This window comes from Astyanax mexicanus, chromosome 22, assembly GCF_023375975.1.
Source record: "Astyanax mexicanus isolate ESR-SI-001 chromosome 22, AstMex3_surface, whole genome shotgun sequence".
Lineage (NCBI taxonomy): Eukaryota > Metazoa > Chordata > Actinopteri > Characiformes > Acestrorhamphidae > Astyanax > Astyanax mexicanus.
The window spans coordinates 11,478,878-11,504,173 of record NC_064429.1 but is presented as its reverse complement, the minus strand read 5'-3'; the positions used below and the strand labels follow the sequence as shown (position 1 = coordinate 11,504,173).

The 25,296-nt window shown below is 37.5% G+C and overlaps 1 pseudogene; it reads left to right on the top strand.

Annotated features, from left to right (window-relative positions):
• The first annotated feature begins 1,408 nt into the window (after positions 1–1,408).
• LOC103044097 (UDP-glucuronosyltransferase 2A2-like) lies at positions 1,409–7,328 on the top strand (annotated as a pseudogene).
• The last annotated feature ends 17,968 nt before the right edge of the window (positions 7,329–25,296 follow it).

Here is a 25,296-nt window from a genome sequence, read left to right as displayed (position 1 = left end):
TACATGGACAGAAGGGAATCATCACCGTTTTCCTTAATTCACTTCGGCACCTCCATCTCTAAAAAGGACGTTTCTGATTTCGTCAGAGATGTCCTGGAGTTTTCAATGAACAAAGCGCATAGTATGAACGCACTACAGAAGCATCTGAGATTTCATGAGCTCTTTTCCAGAAGACAACACTTGGGTCTTTCGTACTGTGATGGGGTTTTGAAATCTCCAGCAGTGATGAACGAGCTGCAGCAGGAGCAGTTCAGCATCGTCCTAGTCGACCCTTTCTGCCCCTGTGGGGATCTTCTCGCTGAAGTTCTTGGAGTCCCTTTTGTTGTAACACAGTGGTTTTCCTTCGGTCGCACCTTGGAGAGGATGTGTGGTCAGACTCCTGCTCCACCGTCGTACGTCCCTGGGTTTGTCACAATGACTGACAGGATGAACTTCTTCGAGCGAGTCGTCAACACGATGTTCTATCTGGCTCAGGATGTTCTGGCTCTCCGACAGTGGAAAACATATGACCTTTATTACACTGAATGTTTAGGTAAGTCATATTTTGTGCATTATACAGTACAGCTATCATTTGTCTTTAAAAAAAAAACTTTCTGAAAAAACTGTATCCTTCATTTAGTTATGCTACTTGGCCCCCTAAAAAAGTCAGCACCTGGATGTAAGTAAGTAAGTAAATGATATGGGGTTGATGCTGCAGTTGGTCTGCTGGTTTAAGTTCAGCAACAGTATGTGCTAAAAGAATGAGGTCAGCTGACTCTACCTGAATATACTGAATATAGACCAGGTTATTCCATCAATGGATTCATTGTTTCTTCCCTGATGACACGACCATATTCCAAGACGATAATGTCAGGATTCATCTGGGCAGGATTTGTTAAAGAGTTCAGGGTTCAGAGAGCATGAGATCATCATTTTCACAAATGGATTGAGAGAGTTCACCACAGAGTCCAGACCTTGATATACACGTATTCTGCCATCCACGTGATGTGATCCATCTGACCAGGCCACCTTCTACCAATGCTCTGTGGACCAGTTCTGATTCTCACAGGCTTGTTGTTGATGATTTCGGTGATGTTTTCGGCCTAAATAAAAACTTCAAAGCACTGTGTAGCCTGTCACCTTTCTATCAAAGAAGCATTTCATTATTTCCCATGTTGTTTACCATTTTATTGTTAACATTTATGCTGCTGGACATGAATTATAAATGTAAACCAAAGGACAAGGGTAAAGCAAGAAAAACTCTTAATATCCTTGATTTCAAAGGAAACAAGGATTGAGCCAGAGTCCCAATACCCTTTTCCTTATAGTGTATATACAAGGATTTGCAAGCTTTGAAACACCTCTTGGCTGCACCGCCCATGATTGATGTGAAAGTTCAAGTCCTGAGTTAATTATTAGCTGTCAGTTTGTAAAAGGTGCACTCAGTCCAACACTGACTAGAATGAAGATGGCAGTGCCCGTCCTGCCTGCGCTCACGGTGGCACTCATCCTGCTGGGCAATGTAGACGGAGGGAACATTTTAGTGTGGCCTGCCGAGGGCAGCCACTGGATCAACCTGAAACCTGTGCTGCAGAATTTGATTGGTAGGGGTCATGGGGTGACAGTTCTGGTTCCAAATGCGACGTTGTACATGGACTCCCAAGACCCGGCAGGCCTGACTTTCCTTCGCTTTAATGCATCCATATCTGAACAGGAATTCATTGATTTCCTAGAGGAGTACCTGAAGTTTGAGATGTACGAGTCTCACCAGATGAACTTCCTACAGAGGAATGTCCGACTCTATGAGCTGCTTTCCAAAGACCAGGACTTCTTTCTGAAATACTGCGACGGGATCCTAAAGAGTCCTGCAGTTATGGACAAGCTGCGGGAAGGGTCATTTGATTTGGTCCTGTCGGACCCTCTCTACCCCTGTGCTGAGTTGGTCACTGAAGTTCTTAATGTCCCCCTCGTCTTCACCTACCGGTTCTCATTCGGTCAGACTGTGGAGAGGATGTGTGGTCAGATTCCTGCACCACCGTCTTACGTCCCCGGGACCATCAGCCAACTGACCGATAAGATGAGTTTCTTTGAGCGAGTGTCCAGTCTGCTGTTCTACCTCACATCATGGCTCTTAGTCTTTGGAGAACATACGACAATTATTACTCAGAATACTTAGGTAAGTTATGTACAGTATTGTATTCATATATTATTATTACATTTAGGGAGTTTTCACACCTGAAAATATGAATCAAGACTAATGTGTAGATAAAATGTTCCCTCAGATTCCTTTAATTTCTGTTTATAAATAAGGGTTAATCTACAGTTACAGTAGATACAGAATCATCAGCACCGTAATCTGTTGTAGTCTTGCGCTTGCATGCCAAAGGAAGTCTGAACCCTGTAGAAGTGTTTTCACACTGCAAATGAACCGGCCTAAGGTTCAGTTGATCAGAACTAATACCACCTCTTTTGGTCAGATCAAATTTGGTGTTTTGGTTCCAGGCAGTTTTTGTTCTATTTTAGTTTGGACCAAACAAGGTAGGTCTAAAAGCCCCTATGGTACCCATGACCCTGTCTCCGGTTCTCCGGTTCAAGGGAGGGGAAAGGTCAGGTTCCTCATGGACCACCTTTAGCCCAGAGAGCTCATGATAAAAAGAGCACAATGAAGCCTGTGCTGAAGACTTTAATGGACATGGGACATTATGTGACAGTCTTAGTCCCCAGTGCGATGCTATTTATAAATTCCAGCATGCCACCATGTTTTAGCGTCCTCGTCTTTAACGTGTCCATGCCCATGAGATGGTCTGCAGAGTTTTATTGAGGAGATTCTGCAGAATAACATGTACAAAGTTTATCAAATGAACGTCCTGAAGAGATACAGACGGCAGTATGAGCTTTACTCTACAGATTAGGATGTCCTAAAATCTGCCACAGGATCCTGAGACAAGCAATAATGGACAAAATGCAGACAGGGGCGATTTGATGTGATTGTGGCAAACACAGTCTATGCCTGTTCCAAGCTGGTGGCCGAGGTTCTTGGTGTAACAATTTTATATACATATAGAGAAACAGCATGATCTACTGTACTCTCTCTCTCAGACTCCGACTGCTGATGGTTAAGCAGCATGACCTAGGAATATAGTACAGCACTTTAAGTCTGCTGAGCCACTCTAAGCACCTTTGCTAGCGCAAAAAAAAAATTATATATCAGCACCTTTATATAACGTCAAAAACTAATAAATAAATAACCATTAATTAGTCCAAATAGACCAATTCTAAACGCAGAAATGTGTTTAGAATTGGTTTTACAGGAAAACGAATCTGTCAGTGTGAATGAAGAATAGAAATCTGATGTTGTTTGATGTCTGTTGTTTGCCTGCAGGTCGACCCACTAGCTACTGTGAGCTGATGGGTAAAGCTGATATCTGGTTGATCAGAACTTACTGGGACTTTGAGTTCCCGCGGCCCCTTTTACCCAACTTCAAATACATCGGTGGCATCCACTGCAAACCCGCCAAACCTTTACCCCAGGTAAGCACACTTTACCTGTAGTCTCTAAAGCACATCACCCTGAAGATACACTGAAGTTCCTCGATTACTGCCCTCATAATTTTTTACACCCTTTATGTTGGCATGGATGTTAGCAAAAGGTCTACTAGAGGGCAGTCCAGAGTCAAAAGGTGGAAGAGAAAACATAGTATAAATCTTTTGCTGTAAGTTTCTTAGCCGCCATGTTTTACAGGAATTGTAGGCTATACTGAGCCAGTCATTTATAGCAGCACTGCAGCAAAGCTTTTAAAGAACACACACAAATACAGACAAAATAAATACAGCGTACAGAGAAACTTTCTGTGTACCTGTTCATGGCTCAATTTCCCAAACATGGTTTAATGTTTTGTTTCATTTTATCATTACATCATATGAATAAGGTGTTTAGAGCACAGTAAATGTAAGAGTAATCGTGAGTGGGCATTCTTTTGAAGGCTCTCTGAAAAATAAAGTTTTTTTATACAGTAGAATGATCACACTGTGTTCTGCTCCTGTCTTTCTCATTTGTTGGGTCTACAACTATAACATGGTTTGACTAAAAGCTTTTTTACCCCAAGCCTGAAACCAGTAGGTCAAGTTTTAAAATAAACACACAATAACTTTCACACAGAGAGTGAGAGTGACGGACTGTGACGCTGTGTGATCGTATCAGTTTTGTTGTTTTATAACAGTTTTGTCTCAATGTTTGTCTATAGATACTAAACCCATGTGTTTGTTGTGTGTGCACATGTATAATTGATTGATTTTGTGCGTGTTCGTGTGTGTATGTGTGTGTGTGTGTGTGTGTGTGTTCGTGTGTGTGTGTGTGTGTAGGATATGGAGCAGTTTGTACAGAGCTCGGGGGATAATGGGATTGTGGTGTTCACCTTGGGGTCCTTCATCAGAAACATGACCAAAGAGAGGAGCAACATGATTGCCTCTGCACTCGGACAGATACCACAGAAGGTTCTTTGTTGGTTTTGCTATTCTTGCGATGACTTTCTATTTACATCATAATAACTGCAGCTAATGTATACTACACCTGACCCTATCCTTAACCTCAGTGACCAAAAGTAAATCATTTTACTCTTTTTTTTTCAGATTTTCTAATTAAGGTATATATTTTTGTAAAATAAATTTAAGGACCATCAAAATGTCCTCATAAACCGACACATTATGACATTTCACTATGATTTTGAGGACACCTGGTCCTCATAAAGGTAGAAAAAACACACACACTGAACACCATGTCCCACTTAATTCACTTATTACCACTTTTGTGTACTTTCTGCACATATATAAATGTGTATGTGACAGAGAGAGAGAGAGAGAGAGAGAGAGAGAGAGAGAGAGATGTTGTGCGTGGCACCTTGCAACGAAAACAACACATACTGGTAGCTCCCAGTTAGGATTACCTATTACACACACCTTCACACACACACAAACACACACAGACACAGACATCAATTTTTTGGTATAAAAAAAAAGCTTTCAATGTTGAGTGTACCACCAAAATGTTCTCACAAATCAACAAATTATGACATTTCACTGTGATTTTAAATATATTATGTCCTCACTAAGCTAGAAAAATATGTACACACAGACACACAAACACTAAATCAGATCATCAGATTTCTGCAGTAGAGAAATGATGTCTGTATAATTTGATTGATAGGTGTTATGGAAGTACAGTGGGGAGAAGCCGGACACTCTGGCTCCAAACACCAGGATTTATGACTGGATCCCTCAGAACGACCTGCTGGGTTAGTATTGGAATAAGAACAGGGATTAGGCATTAGGGATTAGGACTAGTCAGAATTCTGAATGGATTTTTCATTGAAAGGGAAATTTATACATATAATAATATATAACATCATAATTACAATAATGTGTAATGCTTGTATACTCTGAAAGTCTAATTACTGTGATGCACTGTATATTTTATTCTCAGGTCATCCAAAGACCAGGGTGTTCCTGACCCACGGCGGCACTAACGGCGTGTACGAGGCCGTCTACCACGGCGTGCCGATGGTGGGGATTCCTATATTCGCTGATCAGCCTGATAACATGGTGCATGTGAAGGCTAAAGGCGCCGGGGTGTTCCTCAACTTCAACAGCATGCAGACCCAGGACCTGGTGGACGCCCTGAAGACCGTCATTAACCACCCCAGGTACGAATCATACACACCATGAGAAATCTCAGTGTTCATCGTGATGCTTTTTGCGATCTTACACCACAGAAACAGTCTACTTCCACTCCTCGTTCCTGCCCTTTTTAAATATCAAAGATTTTCTGAATATACACTGATGGGCGTGGTGTTCTGGAAATGAGGTGTGTTCAGGTACATTTCTGGAGTTTTATCTTGTTTATCTTGGTAACAGAAAACACAGGAGCTCCACTGACTGAATACAACCTAGACAGACGCCAACAGTCAGACGTTCATCGCTATCTCGGTAACACAGGCGCCGTGCCGAGCCGAGCGTACACCCCCACTTATTACACACACATGAACACACAGCAGCACAAACCCAACTTTTACATCAACAATAAACAGAATAGTAAATAAAATAACATTGCTGTTCCCGTAAATGAGCTGCTGGAGCTCCTTCACAGCGTCAACCAGCAGCTCAGTTTCCTCTGCTGAGAAGAGTTTGTTGAACACGTCCAGGTAGCTGCACCGTTACAATAGCAATCCACCAAAGTCAGAGCTCGTCCAGGTAGCTGCACCGTTACAATAGCAATCCACCAAAGTCAGAGCTCACCTGGTCTACTCTTAAAGAGAATGATGAGTGACTGAGAGACTCTCTGATTGTTTTTTTATTTCACGTCACACCCAAGATTAACCACACCCATGATTAAACAAGAGAAGTAGTACATGACTTTTGCTTTGCGTTTCGAGCTGCTCAAGATGTACTTTTCCTGTCGTTACGATAGCAAAGACACACTGACACGCCCTAAGTCAAGCTGCATAGTGCACGATTGATGGATCGCCTATAGATCACTAAAACAGGGCCCAAAGACTTTTTTCCCAATCAGTTAAACAGTGCAGTATGTTAGAGTTACTCTGAGTTTCTGAATCTGATGAATCTGATCAGACTTCCTCTGTTCTGCTGTTCAGCTATAAGGAGAATGCAGTGCGTCTGTCCCGGATCCACCACGAGCGTCCCGTCAAGCCGCTGGACGAGGCCGTGTTCTGGATGGAGTTTGTGATGCGTAATAAAGGCGCTGGGCACCTGCGTGTGGCATCCCATAATCTCAGCTGGTACCAGTACCACTGCCTGGACGTGCTGGTGTTCCTCACCATTACAGTGGTTCTGTTCTTCTACATCGTTATTAAAGCCTGCAGCTTCTGCCTGAGGAGGTGCTGCCGCACACCCAAGCCCAAACACAAGACACACTAACGCACCGCTGCACACCTGGAATACAGCTCTACCTGCACATACAGCTCTACCTGCACATACAGCTCCACCTGCACACACAGCTCTGCTATCACTGTAACAGGCCTCCTCTGGCGCCCCCTGCTGCCAAAAATACAGGTCTTTAACAGATATCTTGTGTCTTGTCAAAAACAGAGACGTGCATTTTCTTCTTGCATTTTACAGTGATCTGCATAACAGAAATGTAGTGAAAATATTGCTGTTTTTTAGATAACAGAATTGTATGGTTTAATAATTTTATGCATAACTCTGTTAAAACAGCCGCTGAAATCACTTATGTCTTCCACTTCCACAGAATTTGCTCATAAAGTCATCCCAGAATCTCAGTAATTAGTGTTCTTCTTTTAATATGAAACAATAAAAATTAAAAAGGAAATACTCTACTTTTGTTGCAGTGCATGTTTTAAAAGCTATTTTTCACTTTAACAAAAATGCAAAATGTAATATACATTTATATATTATATAAGAAATATACCGGGCAATTATGAAAAATGACCAATTATGCCAAGCAGTGTGGTTTAAAAGTAAGCTCTAGTTGATTTAGTGTACCTTGGCATGCCAATCAGATTCAAGAACCTGAGCCATATGTAATAAACATATTCCTCTTTTTCTTCTTCTTCTTCTTCTTACTATTATTATTATTATTATTATTATTATTATTGTGTGTGAACAGGGCTCTTAGAAGAGTGGCCATTCAGCATTATTTTCAGTCTTTTTATCTATTAATGTATGGATTATCTGGGTGAAAGGCTGCTATTGGACGGTGTCTCTGTTTCTTCAGTAAAATGATTTTGGTTCTATTATGACTGAACATTCAATCTACTGTGCTCATCAATATCGTCATCTGTCAGTTTACCCTCACAAATAACTCTGAACATGGACAGACTTTACCAGCTTTACCATTAATCATAAAATTAAATAAAGCCTTTAAAATTGATAAAGTCTAAAGTCTGTCTATAATCTGGGTGAAATGCTGCTATTGGACGATGTCCCTCCATTAATAATTAACCCTTTATTTCTCCACAGTCATGATTTTACAGCACTGCTGCGGTCAGTATTAGCCAGGCCGGTGTTAATTTAGTTGACGAATAATTTAATAAAATAAGTGAATCTATTAACCTAAAAGTCTGTGTAAAATTTCTTACAGCACTTTATCATAAGTTTCTCACTTTAACTCATGAAGTCTCTCAGTACATCCTGAGAGCATCTCTACAGGACAGTGTGTGTGTGTGTGTGTGTTTTTGAGCTCATTTATAGAGTGTAGCTCCAGTAGGTGTGCTGGGTTAGTGCTGGAGATAAAACTAGCTCCGTTTAAAGCTGTGTTTTTGGGTCTACAGCTCTGTTCAGACTATTTGACCATTTAAATGCTTTAATTAACGTTTTTTTTTTTATTCCAAACATCTAATTATGACCTGATTTCTAGAACAAAATTTTCCATTTAAAATATTTAGTCAAATACTTACTGTGATAATATATGTTAAATCATATATACATATAAATATATTTCACATTCAAACATTAATAATATTATATTACACAACTTGTTAATAAATGTTTCATTTCGTATAAGTGTGTAGTTAATAATTCAAGGGATCTGATGAATAGGCATTTACATTTACACCCTTTACATTTTAGTCGACTAAATTAACTGTAGTTTTAGTTGACTAAAACTCCACTAAAAACATTTCAGATGACTAAATTATGACTTAAACTAAATGCTATTTTCATCCCAAGACTGACTGAAACTAAATCAAATCAATCATTTGTTGTCAAAGTGAACACTGAGTCAGGCGCTGTCTGACTGACACTACACCAGCAGTATTTGAAGATGCCTTACACTAATGCTAATGTAATTTCTTTTAGCTTGTGAAGATGGTTTGGTAATGGTGAAAAAGCCACAGTCACTGTAATGTTTAATTTCTCAGAAACTGAACCAAAACAAAAGATGTAGGACTGTGGAGGTGCGGAAGCATCATTACAGTGTTATAGAACTTTGCATATCGCTGACACTTTGCCACGCTGCAGGTTTATTTACACAACTTAGCTTAATGTGCACACTAGCGCACTACATTGAGTGTGGAAAATGGTGCTTTACCATTAGAAATGTGTTAATAAATGTCACATAGTACATTGTTAGACCTGTTTTATGGAGACTTAACAAATGTTCTTCAGCCCATTCTTTCCAGGAAATACAACAGCAATGTGACTACAGAAAGTACCTTTGTAACCTTCTCCTGCTATACCGTTGCTTGCATGTTTGCTTTATTTTTTTTGTTTGTAAGTAGATAGATAGTAATTAAGTCATAATATCTGTACCATGCATGGAAACACAAACTGCTACTCTAAAACAGTTTCTCTCAGTATTGTATTTGTTTCTCATAAAGTAATGTGTGATCGGTTATTTTACCCGTGACTGTGTGCAGGAAAGCCTGTTTGGTCGGTTTGATTGTTTTAACTACAGGCAGGTCTGTGGTAAAAAGCAAATATCAAACGAATGATTGTTATCACGTTTGCAGGTCTAAAAAATGCAAATGTAAAATGTTTGAACACGTACAGTTGGAATAGTTGGATGGTCCATAAAAGTTGACTCATAAATATTCACTCACATTCAACTGAATGTCTATTAAATACAACTTAACCCTTATTTGAATGAAAGCGATTCTTTATAGAACCTAAACCTAACCACATCATTATTCAACACTAAGGGTTAGGGTTAGGGTTGTGTGTAGTGAGTTCCATTCAATAGAGAATCATATCATTTACTTTCACCTTAGAGTTCAGTTATATTTAATATATATTCAGTTGAGTGTAAGCTGAATATTAGTTGAGCATCTATGAGGCATCTCTAATGTAGCATCTAAATAAAGTCATACCGAACTCTGATACTTACCTGATGTGTGGTACTGAGACTCTGTCTTAACAGCCACATCAGAGTTCAAAAGAATTTTTAGAGTGTAAAATGGACAGTGCTGTAAAAAGATGGGAAAACACACAACAGCTGTGAAAAACGGTTTGATTTGGAAGATTAAAGAGGTAACAGAGCTCATAAAGGTTTGTCTCTGTTCAGTGTTCCTAATAAAATAGCAGAATGCAGCCACATGATAGAACTGCAGCATCAAATGAAACAAGCATCTCAAAAATAAAGTTTCCAGAAAGATCTGGCTGTCTGTGGTCGAACAGCATGCTCTTTATTCAGTGAGGCTCGAGTGAATTCTCTGTGATAAGCTCACCTGCAGCCTAAACTTATTCCCCCCACTTTAACCACTTTTTCTTACTCTTCTTTGTTCCAATATGACTGAGCCCCAGTGTATAGGTCTGCACTGCCGCGTGACTCACGAGACCCATCAGGATTTGTTGCGGCGCGGTACAGAACTGAATTGTTATTGGCGGGAGCAGGAGTTTAATCAATCCAGGCGATGCGGGACCGGACCCACATTAACATGTAGTCTCGCTCCCGCAAATTAATACATAATTACATACATTTTAATAATCAGGCAATGATTCCCATACAGGCAACAAAAAAAAACTCAAGAAAAATCCCAAAGCGGAGCATGGACCGACACACACACGGGAGGTTTTCAGCATCTCCAATTCACCTGACGGCATGTGTTTGGACTGTGGTAAGAAACGTAACAGTACTATTCAGCACTGAATTGCTGTTTTAATAAATACATAAGTAAATTTGAAGCACTAAAATGTAACTAATTTAATTCATATTTGAAATGTGTATGTGGCGCGCAGTCCCGCGCAGACCTCTACCCCAGTGCACAAATCAAACTGGTGAGTTTGGAGAGGAAGAACCTGACTGGCCTGCACAGAGTCCTGACCTCAACCTGATAGAACTGATGCTCTGGGATAAATTAAAGGAAAGAATGTGAGCCAGACTCTCATCCAAAAACAGTGTCTGACTAAAGCCTTTCCAGAACTGTTCTAGCTGTTATTGGTGGGCCAACATCATATTAAACCCTATGGATTGAGAATGAGATGAACCTCATTTTTATATGTGTGTGAAGTCAGGTGAGTGAAATCTTTTGCCAGTATAGTGAATATATTCTGCTGTATTTTATTTAGGCTGTGAATTCAGTTAATACTTAACATTCTGAACATGTGTCTACATGTTTGTTTTATTCCAGTCTTGTATTCTCCTAAAAAATAAAGGTAATGCAGTTCACATGGAACAAAGCCAGGTGCTCAGTGCTGGTCTTGTCTGCTTTATCTGATGGTTATGAAAAAACCTTTGTGTAGCTGCTTCCAGAATTTCAGAGAGTGAGGAGAGAGCTGCAGAGGTACGTGTGAAGGTAAGTTTATTACAAATGAGGATTATTAATATCATTAAAACATTACTGTTGTTGTTGTAGTTACTATATTAAAGCAAGAAACACAGGAAAATGGTGTTTTATAGCAACATATTTCTTCTGTTGTTGTTTCGTGCTGAAGAGTAAAATGGCGATAGAAACTGAACTGTTTCTCATGTGATACTGTTGTTGTTCTGCAAAGCTGGCTTGGTTTGTTCTTGTTGAAGGATATTTAATTATCATTTTAGTGCTGCTTCAATTTTTTCCACTTTTCCCCCCACTGGTTTCCCACTGCTTTCCGTGAGTGGTGACGCTCCGCTCATCTTTGCTTCTGAGAGACTTAATTACATTTTCCAAACCACAGAAGAACAGAGAACAAACTACAAACGTCAGATTTTCTGAAAACACCCAACCTTTCTGTTTCTCCGAGAATATTTACTGAAAATGGCAGGAATCGCTGCAGCGGGCGCTGAAGCTGTTAAGGGACCGTCTGCAAAGTACGGACCCTGATTAAAAACGTAAACATTCACAGCGCCGTTTAATGCATTTCTACTGTAACACGCCCATATGAAATATAGATAAAAAAAAATCATACGTAGTCTTTAGTGACACACCTGAAAAATAACTACAACTTTTATTTTTGAAAAATATGATTTGGTTGATTTTTTATAATTTTTTTAATAATAAAAATTGCTACTGTACTGTACTAATATGAAATATAGAAATAAAATTACTTGTAGTCTTTAGAGACACACCTGATAAACATACTACAACTTTTAGTTTTTAAAAATATGACTCGGTTGATTTTATGTTAATTTTTTAATAATAAACATTGCTACTGTAATGCACTAATATGAAATATAAAAATAAAATCGATTCGAAATTCGAATCTAAAAGTAGTACATGTTCATCAAGCGTGTCTCTAAAGACTACAAGTGATTTTATTTTTATATTTCATATTAGTGCATTACAGTAGCAATTTTTATTATTAAAAAATTAACATAAAATCAACCGAATCATATTTTTCAAAACCAAAAGTTGTAGTATGTTTATCAGGTGTGTCTCTAAAGACTACAAGTGATTTTATTTCTATATTTCATATTAGTACAGTACAGTAGCAATTTTTATTATTAAAAAAATTTACATAAAATTAACCGAATCATATTTTTCAAAACCAAAAGTTGTAGTATGTTTATCGGGTGTGTCTCTAAAGACTACAAGTGATTTTATTTTTATATTTTATATTAGTGCATTACAGTAGCAATTTTTATTATTAAAAAATTAATATAAAATCAACCGAGTCATATTTTTCAAAACTAAAAGTTGTAGAATGTTTATCAGATGTGTCTCTAAAGACTACAAGTGATTTTATTTCTATATTTCATATTAGTACAGTACAGTAGCAATTTTTATTATTAGAAAATTAATATAAAATCAACCGAGACATATTTTTAAAAACTAAAAGTTGTAGTATGTTTATCAGGTGTGTCTCTGAGGACTACAAGTGATTTTATATCTATATTTCATATTAGTACAGTACAGTAGCAATTTTTATTATTAAAAAATTAATATAAAATCAACCGAGTCATATTTTTCAAAAATAAAGGTTGTAGTATGTTTATCAGGTGTGTCTCTAAAGACTACAAGTGATTTTTTATCAATATTTCATATTAGTACAGTACAGTAGCAATTTTTATTATTAAAAAAATTATAAAAAAATCAACTAAATCATATTTTTCAAAACTAAAGGTTGTAGTATGTTTATCAGGTGTGTCTTTGAGGACTACAAGTAATTTTATTTCTATATTTCATATTAGTACAGTACAGTAGCAATTTTTATTATTAAAAAAATTATAAAAAATCAACTAAATCATATTTTTCAAAACTAAAGGTTGTAGTATGTTTATCAGGTGTGTCTTTGAGGACTACAAGTAATTTTATTTCTATATTTCATATTAGTCCAGTACAGTAGCAATTTTTATTATTAGAAAATTAATATAAAATCAACCGAGTCATATTTTTCAAAACTAAAAGTTGTAGTATGTTTACCAGGTGTGTCTCTAAAGACTACAAGTGATTTTTTTTATCAATATTTCATATTAGTACAGTACAGTTGCAATTTTTAGTATTAAAAAATTAATAAAAAATCAACCGAATCATATTTTTCAAAACTAAAGGTTGTAGTATGTTTATCAGGTGTGTCTCTAAAGACTACAAGTGATTTTATTTCTATATTTCATATTAGTACAGTACAGTAGCAATTTTTATTATTAAAAAAATTATAAAAAATCAACCAAATCATATTTTTCAAAACTAAAGGTTGTAGTATGTTTATCAGGTGTGTCTTTGAGGACTACAAGTGATTTTATTTCTATATTTCATATTAGTACAGTACAGTAGCAATTTTTAGTATAAAAAATTTAATATAAAATCAACCGAGTCATATTTTTCAAAACGAAAAGTTGTAGTATATTTATCGGGTGTGTCTCTAAAGACTACAAGTGATTTTATTTTTATATTTTATATTAGTGCATTACAGTAGCAATTTTTATAATTAAAAAATTAATATAAAATCAACCGAGACATATTTTTAAAAACTAAAGGTTGTAGTATGTTTATCAGGTGTGTCTCTAAAGACTACAAGTGATTTTATTTCTATATTCATATTAGTGCAGTACAGTAGCAATTTTTATTATTAAAAAATTAATATAAAATCAACCAAATCATATTTTTCAAAAATAAAAGTTGTAGTTATTTTTCAGGTGTGTCACTAAAGACTACGTATGATTTTTTTTTATCTATATTTCATATGGGCGTGTTACAGTAGAAATGCATTAAACGGCGCTGTGAATGTTTACGTTTTTAATCAGGGTCCGTACTTTGCAGACGGTCCCTTAACAGCTTCAGCGCCCGCTGCAGCGATTCCTGCCATTTTCAGTAAATATTCTCGGAGAAACAGAAAGGTTGGGTGTTTTCAGAAAATCTGACGTTTGTAGTTTGTTCTCTGTTCTTCTGTGGTTTGGAAAATGTAATCTGGGAGAGTTTAGGACATTGCCTGTGAGCAAGAGAACGGCCGAAAGGCGAATCTCCGCTGAATATCGAATATCAAACTAACTTTACTCCGCTGTTTTTTTGTAGTTTTTTGCTTCTGAATTTTCTCAGATGCGTTAACGCATTCGATTCTAAACAAGTTATTATATTACTAATTATCTTATTCTGGCAGATGTTTATAGATATAAAAATGCATGTAAACATGTGTTCATGGTCCACAGTTGCAGTTCATCTACCAGCCTTTGGAGGAAGAGTTGTTCTTCTAGAGGGAGTACCTGTTCAGTGTCAGGTGAGCACTTCTCACTTTATTAAATACATAAATGTATGTACATCAGTGGCGGATGCTGGTCTTTCAAGGAGGGGAAGCTCAATTTCGGCCTACATCTTAACATATGTATAGGGTTACCAACCGTCCCTTAAAAACTGTATTCGTCCCGTATTTGGACAGTAAAATACGCGTTACGTATTGAATTGATCCGGGACGCGATTTGTCCCGTATTTTTAAGGTGAGTTATTAAGGCGGGTGATTTGTTTCAAAAATATGGAACGCCAAAAGGCCCAAAAAACGCCTGGACCAGACGCCTTTTATCTAAAAGAACGGCGTAAAATACGCCGTTCTGTGTGGGTTTTACGGCGTAATATACGCCGTATGATTTCACGCCGCCGTTAGAAACGCCGCTAAAAGCACAGAAGACGCCGTTTCCCACGGCGTTTTTCGACCCTTTTGGTGCGTCGTACAGAGCGCCGTCTCAGTGCACTGAGACGGCGTAAAAAGCGGCGTTTTAGTGTCTCTCTTGACGCCGTAAAAAGCGGCGTAAAAAGCGGCGTTTAATAATAAGATAATGAGCTCCACCTTCCAGTTTTGAAAGCCAATACATTTAAACTCTGTTCAGCCAATGCTCTTACAGAGAGACTCAGTCTAAAGCAATTCACTGCAGATCCGAGCTCTTGAACCTGAGCTCTTCAGTTTTTTAATTACAAATTTACAATATACCTTCTTCAGACATTCACGCTGGTGCTCATGCCTTTTATTAGTCTAATATTTATGCTGTTCAATGTATTTTAAATAAAATTAATAGTAGTAGGGACGCCCCTTGTGCATGAATTTTATTAATTAATAGTGTGTTTCTTTTTAGGCTACGTTTGGTAAATGGTAGCTAATAGGGTCATTTTGCTATATTTCAAGAGTTTCTTGGTTTATTAGCTCTTAAATATTTGGCCAGGAACTGTATCAGTATTTATATTATTTGAAGGATCTAAATAACAGGAGTGTTAGTAATCATAAAATGTAAGGAAACGTAAATGTTTATAAGATATACAGTGATAAACTAAAAAAAAAAAAAAAACACCCCCACAGCTGAATATTCAAGGACACGGACACGGAGGTGGTGGTAGAGAAAAGGATGGCGACTAAATTTATACTCCACGAAGAACACTCTCAATCACTGGATAGCTCAACTTACCAATCAATCATTCAATCATTCAATCAATAAATCTTTTTTTCCTCTCGGGAGTACATCATTTCCAGTGTAGCCGAGCATTTACAATTTAAAAGAAAACAGAAAGTAAGAAAATAGAATTAATAAGAATAAATGAGAAAAATTAAAAATTAAATTAAATATATATATATTTAATTTAATTTTTATTTTTTCTCATTTATTATATAAATGAGAAATATATATAATAATAATATATATAATAATGTATATATATATATATATATATATATATATATATATACATATATAAATAATCAATGCCAGGCTGCTTTGCCCCTGTTTGTGCACACAACAACAATGTTAAATTCAAAGGATTTACAGGAAGATTTGAAGGCCTTTTTAGGGCAAATAAATGACAAGACTTGATAAGACATCCACAAACCGTGAATAGGTGTCTATACACAGGAACGTCGCTATAGCCCCTTTTTAGGGATGTTTTAATTGTTTTTACAGAAGTGTCTCTCTAATATGTTAAAATATTCAAATCTTAAAGTATACCACAATTAAAGAATTTTAGTAACGAAATCAATCACCCCCACGCAGCGCGAACGATCTGATCCACTTTGTCTCGGAGCCGCGTCAAGAAAAATGCATACACGCACGCAAAATTAAACAGCGCTTTTTTAAGCAAATGATCCAGGCTGTCCAGCATTTAGACTGGAGTGAGTTAGGCTAGCTGTGGTGCTGTTGGTCAGTTTGTGTGTTTATAATAAATACAGTGTATTGTACTGCCTGTATGTGTATCAGCTAATTGATGTTACATAATAATAGAATATGATGAGATAAGTTGACACTCATAATGTGCGTGGGGCTTGCCAATGAGTTTGGATATTGAATAGATTTTCCAAAGTAAAGAGCCAGATTAATAATTTAATGAAGGTTTCTAAGCGACTGAAGTAAATATAATATAATAATAAATATAAATATAATAAATATGTAACTTGTAAGTCTATGTCTGTAAATGACATTACTTGTTTCCTTATGGAAATAGAAAAATTAGGAAATTAAGAATACTTTACATCTTATAATAATAATAATAATAATAATAATAATAATAATAATAATATAATTATAATATATAATTTTATATAATATAATATAATATATTATAATTATACTGTATAATTATAATATTATAATAAGAATAAAAATAAGAAGAATCAGCTTCCTAATATAATTTGTAACTAATTTAATAAATTAATAAATTCATTTATTGAAACCCTGATGTTTTTGCAACAATAGGGTTCTTCATGTGTGATATACTGACAAGGTGATGTGATTTCCGTCTGGATAAAAAAAAAGTGGGGAGCTGCACAGCGTTTATTTTTACATTTTTACATTGATACAGCATAAATATTAGACTAATAAAAGGCATGAGCACCAGCGGGAATGTCTATAGATGGTATATTGTTAATTGTGTCTAAAAAACTGTGTCTGAAGAGCTCAGGAGCTCGGATCTGCAGTGAATTGCTTTAGACTGAGTCTCTCTGTAAGAGCATTGGCTGAACAGAGTTTAAATGTATTGGCTTTCAAAACTGGAAGGTGGAGCTCATTATCTTATTATTAAACGCCGCTTTTTACGGTGTCAAGAGAGACACTAAAACGCTGCTTTTTACGCCGTCTTATTGCACTGAGACGGCACTCTGTACGTATTTTACGCCGTTCTTTTCGATAAAAGGCGTCTGGTCCAGGCGTTTTTTTGGGCCTTTTGGCGTTTCATACAAAAACACCGCTGCGGCGCTGCCCCTCCTCCGCTGGAGAACAGCCACTCCTTCTAAACAGAGGCTGCGACTCTCATTGGTCAAGACACGGAGACTCACAACCAATCAGAAGTGCAGCCTCTGTTCAGGAGTGGCTGTTCTCTGAGCGGAGGGGGGGCAGCGCGGTGGGGCGTTCTAAATCACTCCCTCCTTATCACAGAAACAGTGCACTATTTACCACTGGTTAACACACAATATAGTGCACTATTCCTGTGATTTAGAACGTAGAGACCAGTGCTCACGTACAGCGTTTAACAGCACGCAGCAGGAGAGAGACCAGAGGCTGAGGAGGAGAATACAGGGAGAGGAGAGTACAGGGAGAGGAGGATACAGGGAGAGGAGAGTACAGGGAGAGGGAGCATTGTGCAGGTTCCCTGTGCGATATTCGTCTCCAGAAGCTGATATGGTATAAAAAAGCTCATTTTAAAGCATATATTATCCGTAAATTTAATTTCTTACATTAAAAATATTTCTGTTATGAACAACATATTTCTGAACGAAACATACAGTACTGTGCAAAAGTTTTAGGCACCTGTGGGGATTTCAGTAAAGAAAAAGCTTCTTATCTGTGAAGTGATTATTAGCTCTTATAACTACAAAAAGCAGAGCTTTTACAGCCCTGTTTTCCTGTTTTTAAAAAACATTTCCTAATCTCTCCTGCTCGTTTGAGTTTATTAGAGTTATTTATCATCACATCAACACCTGGTTAGGTAATTTGGTAAATCAGGTGAGCTGCTGACGGAACTGAATATAATATACACATGCTGGCTGAGGAGCATCCAGGAGAAACTCTGGAATCTCTACACTTTTTTCTTCAGCTCGGATCACAAGATACAACATACTTAGTTAAAAATGTGAATTCCTTGTCATGTTTTACTGTATTTATGTTTATGTGCATCTGTTCAAATCATATGTGGTGCTTTTTCCCGGTAAAAACACGAATATTTCTGAGATAAATGGATTAGTGTAATTTACTTTGGTGCTTAAAACGTTAGCACAGTACTGTATATTATATATGTGGTTCGAATTAATTAATTAACTAAAAGTGTCTGCCAAAACATACTTTTTTCAACAAACTTAGCATACTGTTTCATGGTTTGGAGTATAATTTATAGACTAATATATATATATATATATATATATATATATATATATATATATATATATATATCATAGTGCACCCGCCCCTTATTTCCCTTATTTCATTTTCGAAAAGTTGGCAACCCTACATATGTAGTTTTATCTATACGTAAATTCTACTCTCCCTGAGATTTTTTTTTTTTGTAAAAAAAAAAGGCATTATTTTCAAGTTTTCACTACACAACAAGAAGGTACCCATTCTTTACATTGAACAATTACATAAAAAACAACGCTATGACATGAATAAACATAAAATGATCAGTAAAAATCATTACGCAAGATCTTTAAAGTTGGTAAAGGAAAAAATGCAGGTAAATTTATTTATTTAGTTCCTTTTTGAACAGTTTTAATTTCCTTAAATAATCCCTTTATTAATTTAAATTATTTTAATTATGTTTAATAATAACACAATACTTACTACTGGCCCCTGTTCATTTATGTCCTGAGATAGTTTCATCAAGAGGAATGGCCATCAGTACATTTTATTTGTTACAGCACTTCCAGTCAGCCAGCTCACTTTATCACACCAGAACAGCTGAAAAGACCTGTTACTTTTCCCCACCTTTACACCAAATTAATCTGAGCAGTTGATCTGCCCTGCTGCTGTTTAACTCTTACATTTTTTTTTCGTAAGGAAGACTATCAAATGGCTTCTCCAAAATCCGTCCACAACATTAAAACTGTCTGACATTATGTGCAGCTTGCACTGGCGCGAGGCTAGTGTGAAGTGTGCCCGTCTGTGAGTGCTTTGTCACGGTGGAGGGGCTGAGCAGCACCCGCTGGACAGAAACTGCGATGGAAAAGAGTGATAGGGTTTAAGCACTTCTGAGTCTTTAGAGTTTAGATAAACATTAATGCACTTTCATAGAGTCGCTGTCAGAGACGACAAAGGCCGGGTTGAACCTGTGACCTTACAGACCAAAGAGAAGTAGTTTAGAGTAAATCAGCACAGCAGCAGGGTATGTTTCAGACAATTTATTGTTGGGAGTAAAAAGGGATTTACAGTATTATTAGCATATTATTAAATATTATTGAAACAAATATTAAAGTAAAATATTTCATAATTCAAAATTAAGTTATAGAACCAATTAGAGTTAACCAGTTAACACAAACAACTCAGCACTGATTGATTTTTATTCTATATTGTCACAAATGAGAGGGTGGGCGTAAGAGCAGATATAATATTTAATAAACAAGATACATACATACATTAAAACAGAAAACAAAACGCTAGTAAAGCAAAAAACAAGACTAGGATATAAATTAACTAAGACTAGAACAAAACTAAGCTTAACTAAACAAACAATAAACTGAATAACTAGAAGAACACTAAGAATACTAAATGAACAAACTTGGCACACAAAACAGACCTGGACTGAAGAAACAGAGATACAAAAGACCACAAAATCCAAAAAAAAACAAAAAAACTGGCAAAAAAGACCAAAAAAACTGGCAACCGCATATTACAGGAAACAAGGATACAAAAGACTCAACAAGAAAACACTCATACAAAGGGCTATTTATACACAAGGAGGGTGAGGACCCGTAATGAGGGGGCGGGGTTACAAACAGGACACAAGGTGATAACACTAATGGATAGGGCGGGGCTAGGGTGGGGCCAGGGCAGAGGCAGGGACACAGAAGCACATGGCTGGGAACACATGACAGGATAACAGAGGGCAGGAGCACAAGGGACCAAATGAGGGAAAAACACAAGACAGACATGGGCTAATGTGTGACATATATAAAACAGAAAAAAGTTTTACACCCAATATTCTGTGTCTAAATGTAGTGATAAACGTTACAGAGACAGAGATTAAAATTGTTTACATTAAAATCCTTTTTTTACACAGAAAAATGCCATCATTAGAGTTAAGGTCACAAATAGTAGCAGCACCAATCCTGAAATTCACAGATATAATCTACAGTAATAAACAGTGAAGTGAGAGGAACCTCCAGTTCACACTGAGAGAGTTAAGACTAATCTGTGTACAGATGTTTTACACTGATGTTCTGCAGAAGAACAGTATAATCTTCTACACTCTCCACACTGATACCTCTATCCAGATACTTCTATAAACAGGAATATATAACTAACTATAACTAGTCAGACTGGGAATGATATTCAGACGTGTTTCTGTACTGTATTGCTGAAGGAGAGTGTTATCCACTTTAGTTATCTCTTTTGCTCGCTGATGTTCTCTGGAGACGCTGATTTATTCTCCACTGCACCACGTTCCCCACCACTAATACCACACACACCATCCCCAACACCACCACCAGCCATGCCAACACTCCAGACACTGAGCTTGGCGGAGCAGCTTCCTGACAATCTACAAAACACACACACACACTAATTATTAGTGTTATTACTATAATCTGTTAATACATCATAAAATATATTTAGTGTGTGTTATTTCTGCTCCTGATCTCCAACCGTTTAAGTGAACAGAGACAAGGTTCTCTTTATAAATAATTATTAATAATCAGTAACAGTATGAATCTCTGTATAAGCAGGTCATTAGTGTGTAAATAGAGTGAACTGTAATATCTACCTGGTGAAGGACTGCTGGTGGGATTACTGGGTTTCTGTTCCTGACCACCAGCTTTAGAATCACCTGAAACACCAGAAACACACAACAGTAAAATCACAGAGTAAGATCTCAGTCTGAAGAGCTGTGTTTCAATAGTTCTCTAACTTGAATTCCCCCACTATTAGCTCACACCACATTTAACATATACAAATGTGCAACATATAAAACATATACAGGATTACAATATGTTTGTACAGTCCATTTGCCTCTAAGCCAGTTCAGGTGTATAATGTGTTTTACAGTGACTTGCAAAAGTATTCACACCCCTTGAACCTTTCCATATTTTGTCACATTACAACCACAAACATAAATATATTTAATTGGAATTTAATGTGAAAGACCAACACAAAGTGGTTAGGGGTGTCACGATTCTCTAAATCCTCGATTCGATTTCATTTTCGATTTGAGGGTCACGATTCGATTCGATTCTCGATTTTCTTGTTTTTTTTTCTTGTTATTATTTTATGCCTCATAAAATTTAAATAATATATTTATTATTATTATTATAAATATTATAAATATTATTATTATTATTTATTAAGATATATATGGTAATGCCATCTAGTGACTTTTTTTGGTAGCAACAGTGTGCACTATTAAAACAAGCAGTTTATCAGAGCTGTGTGTGGATGGCTGGTGAAACTGCTCACTTACATGAAGCTGCAGTTCTTCATCCAACCACTAGTCGGAGCTGCAGCAGCACAAGCCCCGCTCTCTTCACTCAGTCACTACTTCAGTACAGCCCAGCCACGGGCTACAGAGCTCAGCCAGTCCGTTTTTACTGTTTCTGTAAACAAATAAAGGTTTTAACCCCACTAACCGGATAATACAGCTCACTACAGTTCATCTTTCAGCCCAAGCAGCTAACAGCAGCAGGTTAGAACAGCCGACACGGAGTCACTGCTCGGATTACATTATAAACAGGTCAGTTAGCGCGCTGCTAACCTCAGGATGTTTATAACTACGGAGTTTAGTGGACACACCACGGCCGCCAGGTAAGTCTTTTAAAGGCTACTGAAGACTATTAAAGGCTATTAGAGGTTATTGAAAGCATTATTGGGGGGCAGAAATCAGTACAGGCTGGTTAGATAAGTGATGTGGTGAAACTGTGACTAGCGCTGTCACAGTGATGTTTATTAACGTCATTAAAACAGATTTTGTCAGGTATTGTCTTATAAATATTTACACATAACTTATATCTCTCCTGAAAAGCTTTTATTTTAGTCAGAAACACGCTTGTGTTTACTTTATCTGAGAGAAAGATGTTTTTTTAATTCAATGGAAAGCAACAGGTGTAGTCAATTATAAGTTTAAGATTTTTAATCCACCTCACTGTGATCTATAGTCAGTGTTCTCAATTCACACTGACACACGCATTTCAGCGAGTTCACACGCTCTCACCTGCGCGCACCCACCCCTCCCTTAGATACAGATACAAAACCTGCGCGCCCAACCCCCGCCCCCCCTCCCCCGTTGGACAGATAAAAAACAGTGATCACACTCCCGCCGACACTCAAAACTTGAGAGCCCTGTCTATATTTCTATAAATCCGTTTTCAGTTTCTCCTCCGTGGTTGAAAGGCAGCTGTCTCTCACACAGCAGAACTGAGGGCGGGGCTGCGCTCATGCAGCGGCTCTCTATTTAAATGAATAGGATGCGCTGTGTTGGTGCCGCGCCATTTGCGTAGCGCGCTGCGCTATTTGCGTAGCGCGCGCGGGAGGGATCGTCGATCCTCTTTTTGACTTCGATACTCGAGACCATGACCTCATTTCGATTCGATTTCGATAAAATATCGAGATCGTGACACCCCTAAAAGTGGTACACAATTGTGAAGTGGAAAGTAAATTATGCATGATTCAAAACATGTTTTACAAATAAAAAACTGAAAAGTGTGGTGTGCAAAAGTATTCAGCTAATTGCATTCAGAAGTTGCCTGATGATGCTAATGACTAAAAAGAGTCCACCTGTGTGTTAAATCTAATCTCAGTACAAATACAGCAGCTCTGTGAGCCTCAGAGGTTGGTTAAGAGAATAATGGGGACAGTGGGGAGTAAAAATAGCATCATGAAGCCCAAAGAACCAAAGAACACCCCAGACAGGTCAGGAATAAGGTTGATGAGAAGTTTAAAGCAGGTTTAGGCTATAAAAAGATTTTAAAAAGCTTTGAACATCTCACAGAGCACTGTTCAATCCATTATCCTAAAATGGAAAGACTACGGCACAACTGTAATGCTACCAAGATAAGACCGACCACCTAAATTTACAGGCTGAACAAGGAGAGCACTGATCAGAGATGCAGCAAAGAGGTCCATGGTGACTCTGGACGAAATGCAGAGATCCACAGCTCAGGTGGGGGAATTTGCTCACAGGACACTGCACAAATGTGGTCTTTATAGAAGAGTAGCAAGAAGCCATTGTTAAAAGAAAACCATAAAAATCCCGTTTGTAGTTTATAGCCAGAAGTCATGTTGGGGACAAAGCTAACATGTGGAGAAAATTCTGTGGTCAGATGAGACCTAAGTTAAACTTTCTGTCCAAAAAGCAAAACGCTTTGTGTGGCGGAAAATCAACACTGCACATCACTCTGAACACACCATCCACACTGTAGGACATGGTGGCATCAAGCTCTGGGGCTGCTTCTCTTCAGCAAGGACAGGGAAGTTGGTCAGAGTTGATGGGAAGACATACAGGGAAACATACAGCCAGAGCTACAGTGGAATCATTTAGAACAAAACATATTCATGTGTTAGAATGGCCAAGTCACAGTCCAGACCTAAACCCAAATAGAGAATTTGTGGCAGGATCTGGAAACTGCTGTTCACAGACTCTCTCCATCTAATCTGACTGAGCTTCAGCTGTTTTGCAAAATAATAGGCAACATTTCAGTCACGAGATGTGCAAAGCTGGTGGAGACATTCCAAAAAGGACTTGCAGCTATTATTGTGTACAACTTTGTGTTGGTCTTTCATATTAAATTCCAATGAAATATGTTTATGTTTGTGGTTGTAATGTGACAAAATACGGAAAAGTTCGAGCGGTATTAATCATTTTGCAAGCCACTGTAGCTGTAATAATCACTGTAAATACTCTCACCGTGGACGATCACTGTGTAGATGCAGATAATCTCATTAGTAGAGGTGTCCCACACAGTATAAACCCCACTATCAGACTCCTTCACTCCTCTCAGCTCCAGATCAGATGATACTGATGCTCTCTCTGAATATTTAGGACTCAGCTTTACTGAGCGTCTCTCCACTGTACAGATCTGATCACTGGACGGTTTAGCTGGATCAGTGCTGCTGTAGATCACCTCCAATCGTTCTGATATTTGCAGGTTCAGCTGCAGAGTCTCACCAGGTTTTATCTGGACTGCTGTTTTTAGAGCTGAGGAGGAGAAAAACAACCAGAAACAAACATCAGAAACTGAGTTTAAATCACTGAATCTACAACACTGGAGATTCTGAAAGTGGATCAAACACTTACTCTTAATCTGAAGTTGAACATCACAGAGATCCTTCTTATCACATTTACAGGTGTAATCTCCTCTCTTACTGAAATCACCTTCAGTGATGATCAGAGAGAAATCTCCCTGCAGGTATTGATTATAGTTCATCTGATATCCCTCCTTCACTGATCTGCAGGAAGTCTGATCACACTCAGCCAGAGGATCAGAGGATTTACTGAACATGGACCATTTCACCACTCCAGAACATGTATCAGTACAGGGCAGAACAGCAGTACCATTAAACTCCACCTTCACTACAGGATGAGCCGATTCACACACTGAAGGAGAGATTAGAGGTATACAGGGGTGTAACAGGAGTAAATTCTTGAGATCTGTTTATACTCAGCTGATCACATGCCAACCACCCAACATCTTTTTTTCAGAATTAAATTATTTAAGTAAATCCTAAAGTGAGTAAAAATACAGTGGAGTATTTAAAGAGTAAAATAATTAGAATATAATTAGGTAGAATTCTACACACTTACCAATACAGAGTGTAACAACCAT